The sequence below is a fragment of the Haplochromis burtoni genome, unplaced genomic scaffold (assembly GCF_018398535.1).
Source record: "Haplochromis burtoni strain Fernald_Lab_line unplaced genomic scaffold, NCSU_Asbu1 Contig_416, whole genome shotgun sequence".
Taxonomy (NCBI): domain Eukaryota; kingdom Metazoa; phylum Chordata; class Actinopteri; order Cichliformes; family Cichlidae; genus Haplochromis; species Haplochromis burtoni.
This window is the reverse complement of record NW_024582777.1, coordinates 491297-506653: the sequence shown is the minus strand read 5'-3', so window position 1 is coordinate 506653 and position 15357 is coordinate 491297.

The window sequence follows — 15357 nt, the reverse complement described above, 5'->3', positions numbered from 1 at the left end:
AAGGCATGAAGGGTATCCTCTGGTTGAAGGAAAGAAGATAAAGAGATTTAGTGGTGGAACAAGGAAGTACAGGAAAGTATCTGAATTAAGAGGTTGACAAAGACAAAGTGGGATAGAGATGAAAAATGTAGAGAGAAGGCATACTGCAAAGAAATTTTTATTTTTAAAAACATGGAATGTCGTTAAAATGACAAAAAAAAAGATCAAATGTTAAATAACATGAATCATTTGTAACTGTGAATAAACATGAAGTTACATATAATAATTACAGATGAAACATGAAATTATTATTTTTGAATAATTTTTCCCACATAAGAAGATTATGAAAAACAGATTTAACGCAATTAAATTTGTCTTAAATTTTTTCCCAACTATACAGCTGCCCAATTTTAGTTTTATGTTATAAACACACATCTGAAATCTGATGCAAAGGAGTAATTCAGTTTTATTCAGTTTTATTTACTGGCCGTGACGATAAAGGGAGCGATGAAGTAAATGAAAAATGGAAAGGCGGATGGTCCAGATCACATACCTGTGCAGATGTGGAGATGTATAGGAGGGAGGGCAGGTTATTTAGGTTGTTCACCACATTCTTGGAGCGTGTGAAGATGCCTGAGGTGCACTGGTGCTGATTTTCAATAACAAAGGTGATGTGCGGAGCTATAGTAACTACAGAAGGATAAATGAGCCATACTATGAAGATGGAAAAGTTGTTGAAGCAAGGTTAAGAAGACTGGGTATAAATCAGCAGCCATTGTAGATTACAGATGCAATCTTTGCCTTGAGAGTGCTAAGAAGGTCAAAAGGAGGATGTCTCTTTAGATCTAGAGAAGAATATGATAGGGTGCCAAAAGAGGAACTGCAGTAAATGCCTGGGCATGAGGAAGTCAGGAGTGGCAACGAAGTGTGTGGGGTTGGTGCAGGACATATATGAGAGCAGCAAGATAGCGTGACAGATGAGTGTGTTGCAGGGATTACATCAGGGTTCAGTGGCCCTTCTTATTTGCAATGGTGATGGACAGACAACATTGTGATCTGTAGTCAAGATCCTGGAGAGGTGGAGGTGTGCTCTGTAGAGAACAATAAAAGTCATTAGACTCAAGACAGAGTACATGTGGGTGAATGAGAGGGGGGGCAGGGTGAAACATGAAGCCGAAAGGAGTAAAGTTAGTCAAGAGGGAGAGTTTAAATAAGAGTGTGAAAGCAAAGGTTTACAAGATAATAGTGAGACCTGTTTAGAGTGGCACTGACAAAAAGACAGAAGGTGGAAGTGGCAGAGCTGACAATGTCAAGATTTTCATGTGGAGTAAAATGGGGAAATAGTTAGAGTGGCAAGGCTGAGATAGTGCAGAGAAGGGACAGATGATATGTATAAAACAAATGTGGAGCTGCAAGGTAGGAGGAAAAGAGTAAGACCACAGTGAAGATTCATGGGTGTAGTGAAAGAGGACATTGGTGCGATGTACGAGGGGGCTAGTTTTGTGAAATGCAGCCATGAGCAGCCAGACATTTTTTTTAAATTTGTTGTACTGCGTGACTTCAAACAAATTCCAGTTTTTCTCAGTGTCTTGTTCTGTCTGAGGCCAGAAAAGAAAATTGCTAATGTAACCTTAATGCGCTGCTGCCTGTTCTAAGGTTGGTCACAGCTGGAAGACGTCAATTTTAAACCCTGCTCTTGGGTTTGAGAAGAAGCATGTAGAAAGTAATTGTAGCATGCACATGAGGCCTGAACTGGGGCTTTAAAGTGGCACTACTGAGGCAAAGTCTTTGCGCCACCTGCACTCTATTCCTTATTGGGGGACATCATGTTCTGTTTCAGAATAAGCTGTCAGCTCTATCTCTTTTCTTTGTTCTGCAGAATTCAGATACACCATTAAAAAAGCCTCCCATAGTCTGTTATTTCGGATGTTATCATCCTCTTTATTACTCAGTATCAGGTGGCAAATGCTGATTTGTGGCTTCCTGGGTTGCTTTAATTTTGGGCCCAGGATAATAGTGATTCTTGTTGACCCATTCTTAATTTCATTATTAAACTGATTGTGATGAAATTACCAAACTACCAATACTGAAAATGTCTTATTTTTTCTTAAGCTTATGTATCTGCTGTATATTTTAATGAAATGGAGTCATTTGATCAAACTGATAAGTTGCAGCGGTTTCTGTTGGCACATTTCTTTTCTTTTTGTGCAATGTTTTTTTTTTATTCTACCTGTTTCTCTGAATGTTTTAATATAAATTTATATAATCACAGAATTTGCTAAATTACACACAAAAGGTGGATTAAGGACCCCTGCACTACAGAAGCTATAGAGTATTATAAGCTGTATTTGCATTGAGGTTGCATCTGTGGTTAAATCATGTCTAATCCTCTGCTAACGCAGCAAGGGTTTAGAAAAACTACCAAGGAAACATCTACATATATGTTTGAGGCTTTAGTTGTGAGCATATAAAACAGTCACATTTACATTCACTAACCCTGAAATCATTGAATATTTCATTTCACTTTGTTTCACTTTGAAGGAGGTAAAATTGCAGAAAACATGGTGAGTTTTCTCACCACGCTATAAAAATGAAAGAAGTATTTCCATGAAGTGGAAAAACAATTGTATTGGTATACTTTTATCCATCGCTGATGCCCAAGTTGGGTAAACAACCTTCATGTCTCCATGGCAGCAGAGTGCTGCAAGCAGTGCAGCAGTGACGCAAAACAACCCCAGCTCTAAATGGGAGAGTTTACAGGAGTTTGCCGTTTGACGTGTATGCAAGGACACATCTAGTCATGCGTATTTTCATTTTCCAGCATCATCCCATCAGAAGTAGGGGAAGAAAAGATACAGTGCCAGTCTTGATCCTTATTGGCCAGAACTGATTTTAGTAACCCAGCTTCATTGCCTTTAATTGAATTTGTTCTAAATGTTTATGATTTATTATTATTATTATTTTAAATGAAAAGATAAAAATGAGGTATTCCTGAGCATCTTTCCATAAATTGTTATTCATAAAATAAAAAAGTGGAACAAATATGCAGAAGAGCTTCACTTAATTTATACCAGGATAACCTGGCCAATTATAAATGGATTAAAACTCATCACTTCACACTCTCTGCTTGCATGAATTCCCTCAACAACAACTCTGATTCTCCCCTCTTTTCTCCATGAGCTGTGTTCTCCTGTTCCTGTCCACTGCATGTGTTTGTGCTTTTGAGGAGCAGCTTTAGAGGACTGGCGTGGGCGAGCGAGAGACAAGTGCTAAAAACCCCACAGCAACAAGCGGATGATACACAGATATCAGTAAACAACACTGATGGAAAGTGTTTTGACCACTTTCTGTTTGTCTCTTATCCTTGTGTGTATATGTGCAGCGGCTACATCATTATATGCTGCAAGCATCTTTTTTTAAGCTAATAAAATCTGTTCTCAAGAAAGGATTCTTTGATTGATGAAGTGAATACATTTCTGACAAATTGTGGTATGCCTTTCCCGATTCTGTTAATTACAAAAATAGCATTATCTTAAAATATTACATTAAAAATGATAGTTGTAGCTTTAAGTAATATACAGTACAGGACCCACAGAGTACAGTATAAAAACATGCCATAAACCCAAAAGTACCCAAAATAAGTTTGTAAATAGAACATCAATAAAGATTAATATTAGCTAAAGACACAGTCGTGGATATACATACATATATATATATATACATACATATATATATATATACATACATATATATATATATATATAAATATATATATATATATATAGAGATAGATATATATATATACATATATATATATATATATATATATATATATATTGGATATATATATATATATATATAATAACATATAATATATATATATATATAATATATTATGGGGTGCAACGATACACAAAATTCACGGTTCGGTTCGATACTTTGGTGTCACGGTTCGATATTTTTTCGATACAAAAAAAATGTTCATGCCTTTTTAATTTGTCATTTATTAAAATTATAAATATATATTTTAACTCAAAGTCAGTTTAATAACACCCTGTGCGTCGTTTTTTATTTTGACAGCGAATGCGCACCTGCGGACCACTTATGTGCAGCCCTGGTTATTTAGCTCGTCATATTGCAGCCACAGAAATTCTTTTGTCCATGAAACCATAAAGCTGCACTTTCTTTTTGCCTTATAGTCTGATTTGTCATAACTTTTCCGTTTTGTGGTAAGCTTTTCTTTGGCTGTCACTTCTTCACCCTGACCTGTCTTATTTGGCTCAGCAGAACTAAAATATATATCCTGCTGCTTTTACACGCAGGCTGCATCTCACATAAGCTCAGCGATTCTCTGCGCGATCAACCTCTCACATGTTTAAGCTGCGGGAGATTTCACTTGTCATGTTTGCATAGTAAGCTAACGATTAATAAGACGATGTCAGAGGAATTGGTGCGCAAATGTATCTCACTCACCAATCAGTGCTGTCGTCTTTAAAGTCGCGCGATTGCAAAGTGAAAGCAAAAAACAAGCGCAAATTCAAACGCGATTTCAATATGTCACATATTGACAGTGGCTCACCGATGCCAATGACATAATTACCCAGCTACATTTCCGAAAGAATGCAAAAGCATTGACATATATTTTTCCTTCCTACGATAGGCCGACGGGCAGGGCAGAGATAGATTTTGGTAGCCCGACTGGAAAAATGTGCCACGTTGCGAGCCCTGTATCTGATTGAGGAATCACTCATCTTTGGAAAAGAGAGTTTATTACAGAGAAATGGCTCTTTCCAAAATAAAAGCTATACTATACGCTTCTTCTGGGCTATATTCTCAGCAGCATATTAAACATATCAGGTCCCCATAAGGAGAATCATGTGCTAACGGCTGTCTAAATGACTCGGGTAAAGTTTGTAGCATGCATGCTTGTTGTTTTTGTCTGCTTCCACTTGTCTTTGCACTAGGATGATGTCGGGTAAATGTGCAGTCATATTCGTTGTGTTCCCACTAGTGCTGTCAGCGTAAATCTCGTTGAAATGACGTTAACGCCACAACACGGCAAATCTCCGTTAACGAGCTACCGCGGATCGCCCCTGCGTGGGGCTGGACGGCCAACACGTTAACGAGCTAACTGCGCTAACACACTAGCTCCCACCCATGTAATTGAGCATTGCGTGGCACATCCAACATACTGTTTTACTTTAGTCCATGACGCGCTTACCTTCAGGGTCATACGTCACATGAAAACCAAAATAGTTCCAAACGCCAGATCTGAATGAGGGTGGGGGAGGTTCAATTTGCCATGTTGCAAGGAGAGCTTAACTTCTGTCTCGCTAGCTTGCCCTGCGCTCAGTGAATCTGCGTTCGACTACTCCGCCTAGGCTGCACTGTCGAGCGCAGATCCACTGAGCGCTCAACACAGACAGCATCGTCAGAAGGAAAGTTGATAAAATAAATTAAAAATTTGTATTGTTCGATACATATGCGTACCGAACCGAAAGCACTGTATCGAACGGTTCAATATCGATACGAATATCGTTGCACCCCTAATATATATATATATGCCCCTGAGACAATCCAGCACATAACTGCAGGGTGTAAGATGCTAGCAGGCAGGGCATACAAGGCAGGGCATAACCACTGACGGACAAATGGTGGTGGCTAACCAACCGGACATAGTGGTGGTAGACAAACAGAAGAAGACGGCCGTAGTGATCGATGTAGCGGTTCCGAATGACAGCAATATCAGGAAGAAGGAACACGAGAAGCTGGAGAAATACCAAGGGCTCAGAGAAGAGCTCGAGAGGATGTGGAGGGTGAAGGTAACGGTGGTCCCCGTGGTAATCGGAGCACTAGGTGCGGTGACTCCCAAGCTAGGCGAGTGGCTCCAGCAGATCCCGGGAACAACATCGGAGATCTCTGTCCAGAAGAGCGCAGTCCTGGGAACAGCTAAGATACTGCGCAGGACCCTCAAGCTCCCAGGCCTCTGGTAGAGGACCCGAGCTTGAAGGATAAACCGATACCTTCATCAGGGTGCCCTGGTTCCTCAACACCTGATGCGGACCTTCATATTTATCTCTCTTGCTCATGTCTACGGTAGGCTTGGTTAACATGTCTAGCCTTGGATCCTTACTGGATATAGGCGCCCCAGGCTGGAATCGAACTCGCGACTATATATTTATATACTTATTTGCAATAATAATAGGGGACTTGACCAAATGGGAATAAATCGGAATAAAAACAAATTTTCTGAATTATTGCCTATTAAGTACTTAATATATTTATTTTTTTCAGTCCTCCATAGCCTTTAATAATCACAGTCTAATGTTTCCCCCTTCCTCACAGAGTCTTAAACTGACTTCCTGGAACGTGATTTCTATCTCGGAGTCTATATCCTTGCTTAACAGGGAGTATCTGGTGAAAAACTGCGATCATGTGGTTCATGTCTTATGGTCAAGGTCCGTTCTGCCAGAGAATTCTGAAAAAGCTCTAAATTTCCCAGACTAGGGAAGTATATCCATGGGATAGAAGGTAGAAGAGTTCAAGGTAACCTCTCCTTCCGCTCCTCCTCACTCCCACACTGCACTCCACTGAGCATCGCAGTCATTATTACAAGCCGAGAAAAGCTCAGAGATACTTTGCTAGAAAACAATTGTTCAGGAAGGAGATCAAGAGCGGATTCCCAAAAAGAGATTATTTCACAGTGTGTCTTTGATTGTAGTGTGAGTAACAAATGAAAACAACCAAGAAGTTTATCAGTGATCGTGATATGTAAAAGTGTTGCAAATTAATTTTGCTTTTTTGACTTCACTTTGATTCTTACGCCAGTTTTTACTGGTAGATAAGATTAACAAAATTTGAATATTGTTTAACTTAAAGGGAATCAGTAGACTTTAATAGTAAGGACGTGAGTTTGTCTCTTTGGCCTCCTTCATCATCAAGAAATTCCAAATATGCACAATGTTGCTGGTGGATTGGTGCAGCCACGCTCACAAACTTAAGTTAATGTACCTCTCTGCTTTAAACTTGCTTCTCTAACACACAGTAAATAATAAAAGTAGTTTTTAATACAAGCTGCACTTTTTTCTTGTACTTTCTGGTCTCTTGGGAGCAGAATGGCACAATCATACCCAGTATCTCATTAAGTTGTTAAACATGGAACAACATAATTTCTTCTTCTAGCTTTAACTGTAAGTCAATGTTAAAAGCAGTGTTTGAGTGCAGCATACTGTATAACTGCATTCGCATTACAGCAGTACTGGGACTGGGTGTACTGTACAGTAATCACATTGCAGTAACAAAAATGATATTGTCTCATTATAGAAGTTCTTCACTTATCTGTGCTGTGGGTGTAGGATTGAACATTTCTAAATGTAAATGGGTACGTGAAAAGTTTCTCAAATCAGATACTTCCATATACTGATACATTTAATTTGAGTCTTTAAGTATTTTCATGCTTGCATGTATTGTATGACTACAAATACACTGACTCGTTACTAGCCAGAAAGTTGGGAACTCTGTATACTGCTAATCATTAATGTTGACATTTTGAATACATTGTAGAAGGACGCATCAACAAAGCTACAGCCAGCAGGAGGATACGGTGCAGATGGGTACCATGCTGGAATTCCCTGAGCTCCTAAGAGCGACTCACTCTTTCACAAATTCTTTTGCTGAGTTCACAAGTATGACCAGGTTGTCTGACCTGATGGTGGTATTTTGTGATGTAGCTCTGATGGTGATACATCACTTGGAATGCAGTACTCCAGTCTAAAGCCAGCTCCAGGGTATATTTTCATTATTTCACTGTAGGCAGCTCCCACTACAAAGTCCCTATACAAGTTAAAGAGTAGGGGGGGTTTAGGGCACCTTACTGACATCCTACTGAAGTCTCAAAGAAGCTGGTGGTTCCTTTAACGCACACTTTAAGCTGCTGTAAAGACCACAGTGTAAAGTCTGAGGTGAATATCAAGACAGAAAAATAAGGCATCCCTTGGAACCCAGTCATTTGTGGCCTTGAGATCACTAAAGGCTATGAAAAGTGGAGTTCTTAAGTTTCAGTATCACTTGTCGATTTATTTCAATCCAAATTTATTAGGCAAAAGCAGTTGTTCATATGCTTCTCTGAACCTTTATGTTAGGATTCAAGAACTATATGGGTGCATTACATTGACACTAAACATGCTAATTAGTGCTAAGTAACAGTTCTGAACAGATACCATCAACAGAAACTTTACTCACAAGAACTGAACCACCAACTTCTCTGGTGATACAAAAACATCCAAATCGAAGCATGTATTCGGTCTGGTACAACAAAGCAGTTTTATCCTCTGCACTTTCCTCTGCGCTCACAGCAAACGAACTATAGTGAGTATAAGCTAACTCATCCATTTGGAGTTCATTCATTCTTAAAGTCTGGGGCATGGCTGCTTTGATTTACAGTCTGTGACATTTGAGTTACTGAAGTTACTGAACAGTTCTGCACTGTGTTTGTGCTGTTGGTGTAATTTCTGATCATTAATATGGCTTTTTGTTATGCACACATGCGGTTCTTGAATGTAGCTTCCTAATCAAGCTTCCTAGTGTTAGCTGACACTTAAGCCATTAGCCTCATTCAAAACAAACAAACAAACAAAAAACCCACCACATGGCAGTGATCAAAACAAAGAGTCCAGAAACCATTGGGCAACATCATGGAGAAGATTTAATTTACATGCATTGACTTTACACTGTTGTTAAATGTATCTCATATTTAATCATGTAAGTATGTTTGTATCGTAGGCCAACTACATCTGTATTAACAGAAGTATTCAAATTTAGACCCAGTAAATGTCTCTCACCCACAGAAATCAGTGTTGTTTATCTGGCTTTTAGGATGTGCAGCAATTAGCTCAAATGTTCAAAATAATGACCTCATTATCAAAATCCAAAATTCAGGTCAGCTGCCAGCCTAACGTTGAGTTCTGCTAAGGAGCACTGAGATGAAATGTTTAGTTTTCCCTGTGTTCTGTTCTGCCTCTTTTATTTATTTAGGAAATACAGTATCTGTACAGATATTATAACTCATCAATCCCTTCCTGACCTAAACTGCTTCTCTGCAGACTACATGCACGTGAATATTCAGGCTATCACTGCGGTAATAGGGAACAGCAGGATGAAAGCACTGAGAATCCAGCCCCTTCCACCCATCTGTCATTACTGTCAGAGCAGCCGGAGCACAGAGGGTCAATGAAACTAATTTAGACATGATTAGGGAAAAAGAAATTGGGCAAAGGATGATTCAGCTTGCACTTGCAAAAAAATTTGGACTCACAAGAAGCAGAGCGGCTAAAAATCAGCGCACATACCCTATCCAGAGGACATGTGACACACACTCTCTTAAACATACGCTCAAGTTCACGGCCCTTATTCCCACTCACACACACAAACACATTTCCCAGTGCGAGGGGGAGGACGCATTTATCATTTTTCTCTCACTGGTCTCTGTGCTATTAGAGCAAAGGTTAAAGGAGAAGAGAGGACACAAGAGGGAACACGCAGTTCCTCCATTCGCTCTGGATTTTGCAGAAAGGAAATAGTCTGCTGGTGTTGCCTCATATCGTATAACATCCTGCTGCAGAGTGTTTCAGAGACTAATATGGCAAATAGAATTATCAGAAAATAATTGAAGTAGGCAGAGAAAGAATGTAGGAATCAGAACAAGCATTTGGTATTTTCAAAAGGACTAAAAAACGGATAAATGAATCATTTGAGGCAAACAGAGCAGTACAAAGCAAAGCTGGATTCTATATCCAAACTCCATTTACTACTTCTTTGGTGCATTCTCCTCCAGCTTTTTCTTTGCTTTGTTGCCGTGTTTCTGTCATGTACAATATGTCACATTTCAAGCTGAAAACAAACTGGCTGCATGTGCTTTTCTTCCTTTAAGGTGTTTCTATCATAGAAAAAAACTCTTAAATTCAAACAGAGTCAGAGAAGAGTTGTTTGAACATAAAGCTGCTGACCACTGATTTTACCTCTGGATTCAAATCCTGCTTAGGTCAGCACTTGCTTTGTTTGATGTTACCTTCGGAAATTTAAAGGTTTTAAGATCAAAGCATCACAGAACTGCTTTGATCAGAGCTCTGCTCTTAAAACACTACTTTGTCTTTAGCTGTTTTCACCTGCTGCCTAATTACAAGAGGGCGCTACAGCGCTACTATGAAGATTTGATTTGGCACGGTTTGGAGAAAAGCTATCCCCGTGTCATCTTAATTTAGATAATGGGAATCCTAAAACTAGTTTAACCACAGGACTGCTGATTTAACACAGAATGAAAACAATTATATTTTCACTGGATAGGACTGAACAGCTGTTAAATGAGATATAATTTAATCCCCTAAATAGATTGATACATCACTTTTATTTCCTATAAATCAAAGTAGCTTAATGCTGTTTGCCATGGGAAGTTGTTATCCTTGAAAAATGCTGTAGATTGCCTTAGCAAGTGTTTTTATTACTTGTCGATCCATTTTAAAGTAAAGTGGCATCTGATGGACCTACTAACAAAAGCATGCAAAATGTGTCACAGAGTGTTCACCTTTAGACGTGTTGATAGATGTGAGTAATCTTTTGAAATTCAAGTAAAAATAAAGGTCAAGCCCCTTGGATAAAATTGTGGTTACCTCTAAAGTAGGCATTCTTGGTCCTTTCAAGTTAAATCTTTACGTTGTTTAAGGACTGCTTACGTTATGGACTGGATCTTTAAAATCTTTTGACATGATAAGATAAGATAAAGGAAACTGTTTGTAATGGAACTACAGTAGGAATGTGTGCTGGGATGCTCTTGATGAGGGAGCCTCTTTTATTGTTTTATGACTTGTTTTGCTGACTGTTGGGGGCCTAACTGTAACCAACTCTGTCTAACTGTTGCAGAGTTAAGAATCTTTAGTTTTTAGAAGCAACACAAGAAAAGTTTATTTCTAAAGGAATACCTGTTGTTTGTGGTGCTCTATTTAAAACTATTAGCCTCTGTGTCTTTTCGGAGCGCTAAAGAAAAAAGTAGTTAAATCATCCATGTGTAATCAACAAGTCTTACTGTTGCAGTGTGTTTGTGACTAGTAGATAATTATAGGGCTAGTTGCATTAAAGGAACATTGGGGGTTGATACAGTGATAGTATGGCTAGGTGTGAATATGTGCTTTTAGAAGTATCACAGTTTATTTCTAAAGGGATACATGTTGTTTGTGGTATTCTGTTTAAAACTATTAGCCTGTGAAACTATTAGAAAAGTGAAATCTTCCTAAACTAGTTAAATTAAATGCTGTGTGGGAATACAAGGTTTTTTAGAAGTAACACTGTTTATTTCTAAAGGGATACCTGTTATTTGTGGCACTCTGTTTGAAACTATTAACCTCTGTGTGTTTCAGAGCACTAAAGAAAAAGAAAAATAGGTATATCACTACTAAGCAGTCTGGGACTGCATACCACTGTCAAGGCTGCAAATTCCTTCCACACAAACTAAGATATGGACATCTGTATCCATATGGATGTGTTTTGGGTTTTTTTCTTGGTTTTGTTTTTGGAGAACATTTTGCCACTCTGTGTGGTGCTCTGTCTCATAATGGTAAAGAATCCTTTATAAAAGTCATAGATCCAAAGTTTCCACTAAATTGAATCAGGGCGCTCTTGTGCCAGTTTGTAGCCAATATCTTCATAATTTTGAGTAATCCTTTCCAACAAACAGACAACAAACTGAACCAACTGAATAATTGTAGGTGCCAACCATACTGGAAGCTATAGTTTCCCTGGAAAAACTGTGCAGTCATGAAAATTGTAATTTGTGGAGACAATGGGTTAAAACAACTCTATAAAAGAGGAACAAAGTGGACGGTATTTAGTCAAAGGGTATTGCACAATATGCCTCCTTAACTCAAGCCACAGTCAGTGAAAAGAAGCACAAAACAGTGACTGAATCATCAACTCAGTTCAATTCAATTTTATTTATATATCGCCAAATCACAACAACAGTCGCCTCAAGGCGCTTTATATTGTAAGGTAGACCCTACAATAATACATACAGAGAAAAACCCAACCATCATATGACCCCCTATGAGCAAGCACTTGGCAACAGTGGAGACAAAAAACTCCTTTTTAACAGGAAGAAACCTCCGGCAGAACCAGGCTCAGGGAGGGGCGTGTCATGAAACGCTGTGTGGCAGGTAGGAGATGAGGACTCACAGACTCGAGGGATGAACTCAAAACCACAGCTTTATTCGCTGGTCGCAGAAAAATGAGCATACAAAGTAAACTAAATTAAACTGGGGAATAATACACTAAATTCACAGCGAGACCCAGGGAGTCCCACACAGCATGAGGGACGACGCGAGACTGACTCAGAGAAACACAAGGTTTAAATACACTGGGAAGTAACGAGGGGAATGAGACACAGAAGGAGAGCACGGCTGGGGGAAATAAGAACTGACGAGACAAGGAAGCGTAAACTGAACACATTCACATAAGACACGGACCTTCAACGTAAAACAGGAAGTATGACACAGAGACGCGAACTAGACTAGGGGAGACAGAGCAACTAAGAAACACAGACAACACCAACAACAAAGAGACACAGAGGGCAGCTACTAAATACTCAGAGAACTAAACAGAATACAAGAAAACCAAACTAAGACACTACACTAAAGAATAAGCTGGGACAACAAAGAGAACTAAGAACATAATACAAAAAACTCAGAGGCACAAGAAACTCAAAACACTGGGTCACAGACCCAGGACCGTGACAGGGCGGGGCCATCTGCCATTGGGGAGAGAGAACGAAGACAGAATAAAAGACATGATGTGGAACAGACCCAGAGATTAACACCAACTGTTTTTCAGAGGAAATGTGGCTGAATATGACTTTCTGGTTTAACTGGCCTTCAAGGCTCAGAGCTTAACTCCTCATTATAGTTTTACCAGGCAGCACTGACAGGACATATATTTTTCATAAAAGGACAAAAATCAGTTTGAATGACCTCTTTGACCTCTCTAAGAAACCATTTTATTAACTTTCTCAAGCTTTGCATTTTAGCTCAGATCAGCTGTAAAATATTCCACGCTCAGGCCCGCTGTGGACCCTCAGCCACGGGTTGATTGGAGCTCAGGGCCAGACTTTGAAACAATCCTCAAAAATGACCGGGTCACTGAGAGACACAGCTGAGATGAAACAGGATGACCTTACACTTCTAAGCATTTTTGAGAAACTGAAATCAAATTTTAAATTTTAGAGCAGTGATTCCCTGGATTTACATCACTGCAAAGTCACTCTTTAATATAGTCACATCAATGCTTTTATAATAAAAGCAACACCTACACAAACAGAAAAAATATTGGCACAGAAAATAAAATCAAAATAATTGTGGTACTTAATTGCACATGTGAAGGGAAAATTAGAGCTTTTACAGACAGAGTAATTAATGCCTCCCTCAACAATTTAAAAGACTGAAAAATGTACTCTTTACTGACACTTTCTACAATAAGCTGTGAAAGCACGATCACGCAGAGAATGCGTGTTTCATATGAGTTAGTGTGCTAAGCTGTTTTAAATGCAGTGCTGTACACTGGCAGCCTCAAGTGGTAAAAAAGAGGTAACTCACCAAAGTGAAGCCAGAGTCCAGGGAGTGACCTTATGGTCACTAACGCAACAGTCTAACATGTCTCATAAAGAAAGATCACAATGTCAAAACATTCAAAACAAGCCATGGCCAACGTGGGAGTCAACGCTTGTACTAATACGTGATAAATACACCGATCCAGCACGACATTATGTGTACTGGTTTGGTCCAGTCAAACAGACGAGCTATTGTAGCTGAAACTGTGGAAAAAGTTGATGCTGATCCTGAGAGACAGGTGTCAGAAGACAAAGTGTATCACAGTTTGTTGTGTATGTTATTGCATAGCCTCAAACTAGTCAGGGTGCCCATGCTGACCCTGTTCACCATCAAAAGCACAAACACTGAGCACATGAGTATCAGAGCTGGACCGTGGTGCAATGGAAGGAGGTGGCCTGACGTGATAAATCATGCTTTCTTTTACATTACATGGATAAAAGCAAGCCGGAGGAGGCAGTGTGATGCTTTGGGGAATGTTCTATGTTGACTAATTTCACATAATAAAGCTACAAGACAGAAACAGTTTTAATCTTCTGTGTTTCCCTTTGTTTAAAATGTACCTTGCCTCACAGCTCATATGGCCTCTAGTCTGACTTAAGGCCATTTAAAATCTTCACATTTTTTTTATTTATCTATTTACTTTGCATAGTATGTTCTGAGATTAACAGTGAACCATTAAGAACGACTGGTACTTTGCAGGCTGCATGCAAAAGCAGAAAGTAATTATAGCATGAATACCGACATACATTAGAGCAGCCTCAGAACTGACCAGAGTTCAAACGACACAAAAATCTGTTGAAAGGCTGTTAGAGTTGATCAAAGTTATGCAGACTTGTGTAAAACATTTAGCACAATGAAAACAAAAAGAAAAAATACGACGATAATAACATGATAATGCAAAGGGAATTCCAAGAAATTGGATGGGATGCTTTATAAGATCTGCACATGGTACAAGGACACTCTACTGATTTTATTTTGTGAAATAATCTGAATAAATGTGTACAGAAGAAGATACAGGACATACCCTCACAACAACACCTACAGCCAATTTAGAGCAGCCGGCAGGGGGAACCTGGATGAATCCAGCATCAGCTCAAGGGGAGCATCCAAACTCCATACAGAGTCACAGCTGAGCAGGAGTTTCAAACTCGGAACATTCTTTCTGTGAGGTGATAGTACAATGCTGCCAAAATAAACAATAGAGGTGGGTATTTTGCACAAAACAGTAATACAGAGGCTTAATGGGTGGTGTATGAGTTAGCTTCAACCATTAAACATCCCCAAAAAATGTGGAGCGACTTGTAAGTTTTTTACTAAACGTGAATGAAAATGAGCGATCACAGAGGGTTCAATCTTAAGAGACTCTTAAGAAACAAATATCAGAAGCTTCTTAGTGGGACTGCAGTCACATGTAGGTCTGTGTAGCTTCTCAGTCATGCAGGTCACGGCAGAACTAGGAGCTTTAAAAAGAAGGTGACTGGAGTTCTCTAAGTTTGTTGAAGAAGTTTCACCTCTCAATTCTTGAGAAGGTAGTTCTGCTTCAACTTCGGACCTACCTGGATGAGAATAACATTAATGATAAATTTCAATCGGCCTTCAAACAACATCACAGCACTGAATCAGCGCTGCTCCGAATTTTTAATGACCTTTTATTAATGGCTGACAATGGACGCCCCTCTGTCCTAGTGCTATTGGATCTTTCATCGGCATTTGACATGGTTGACCATAACAT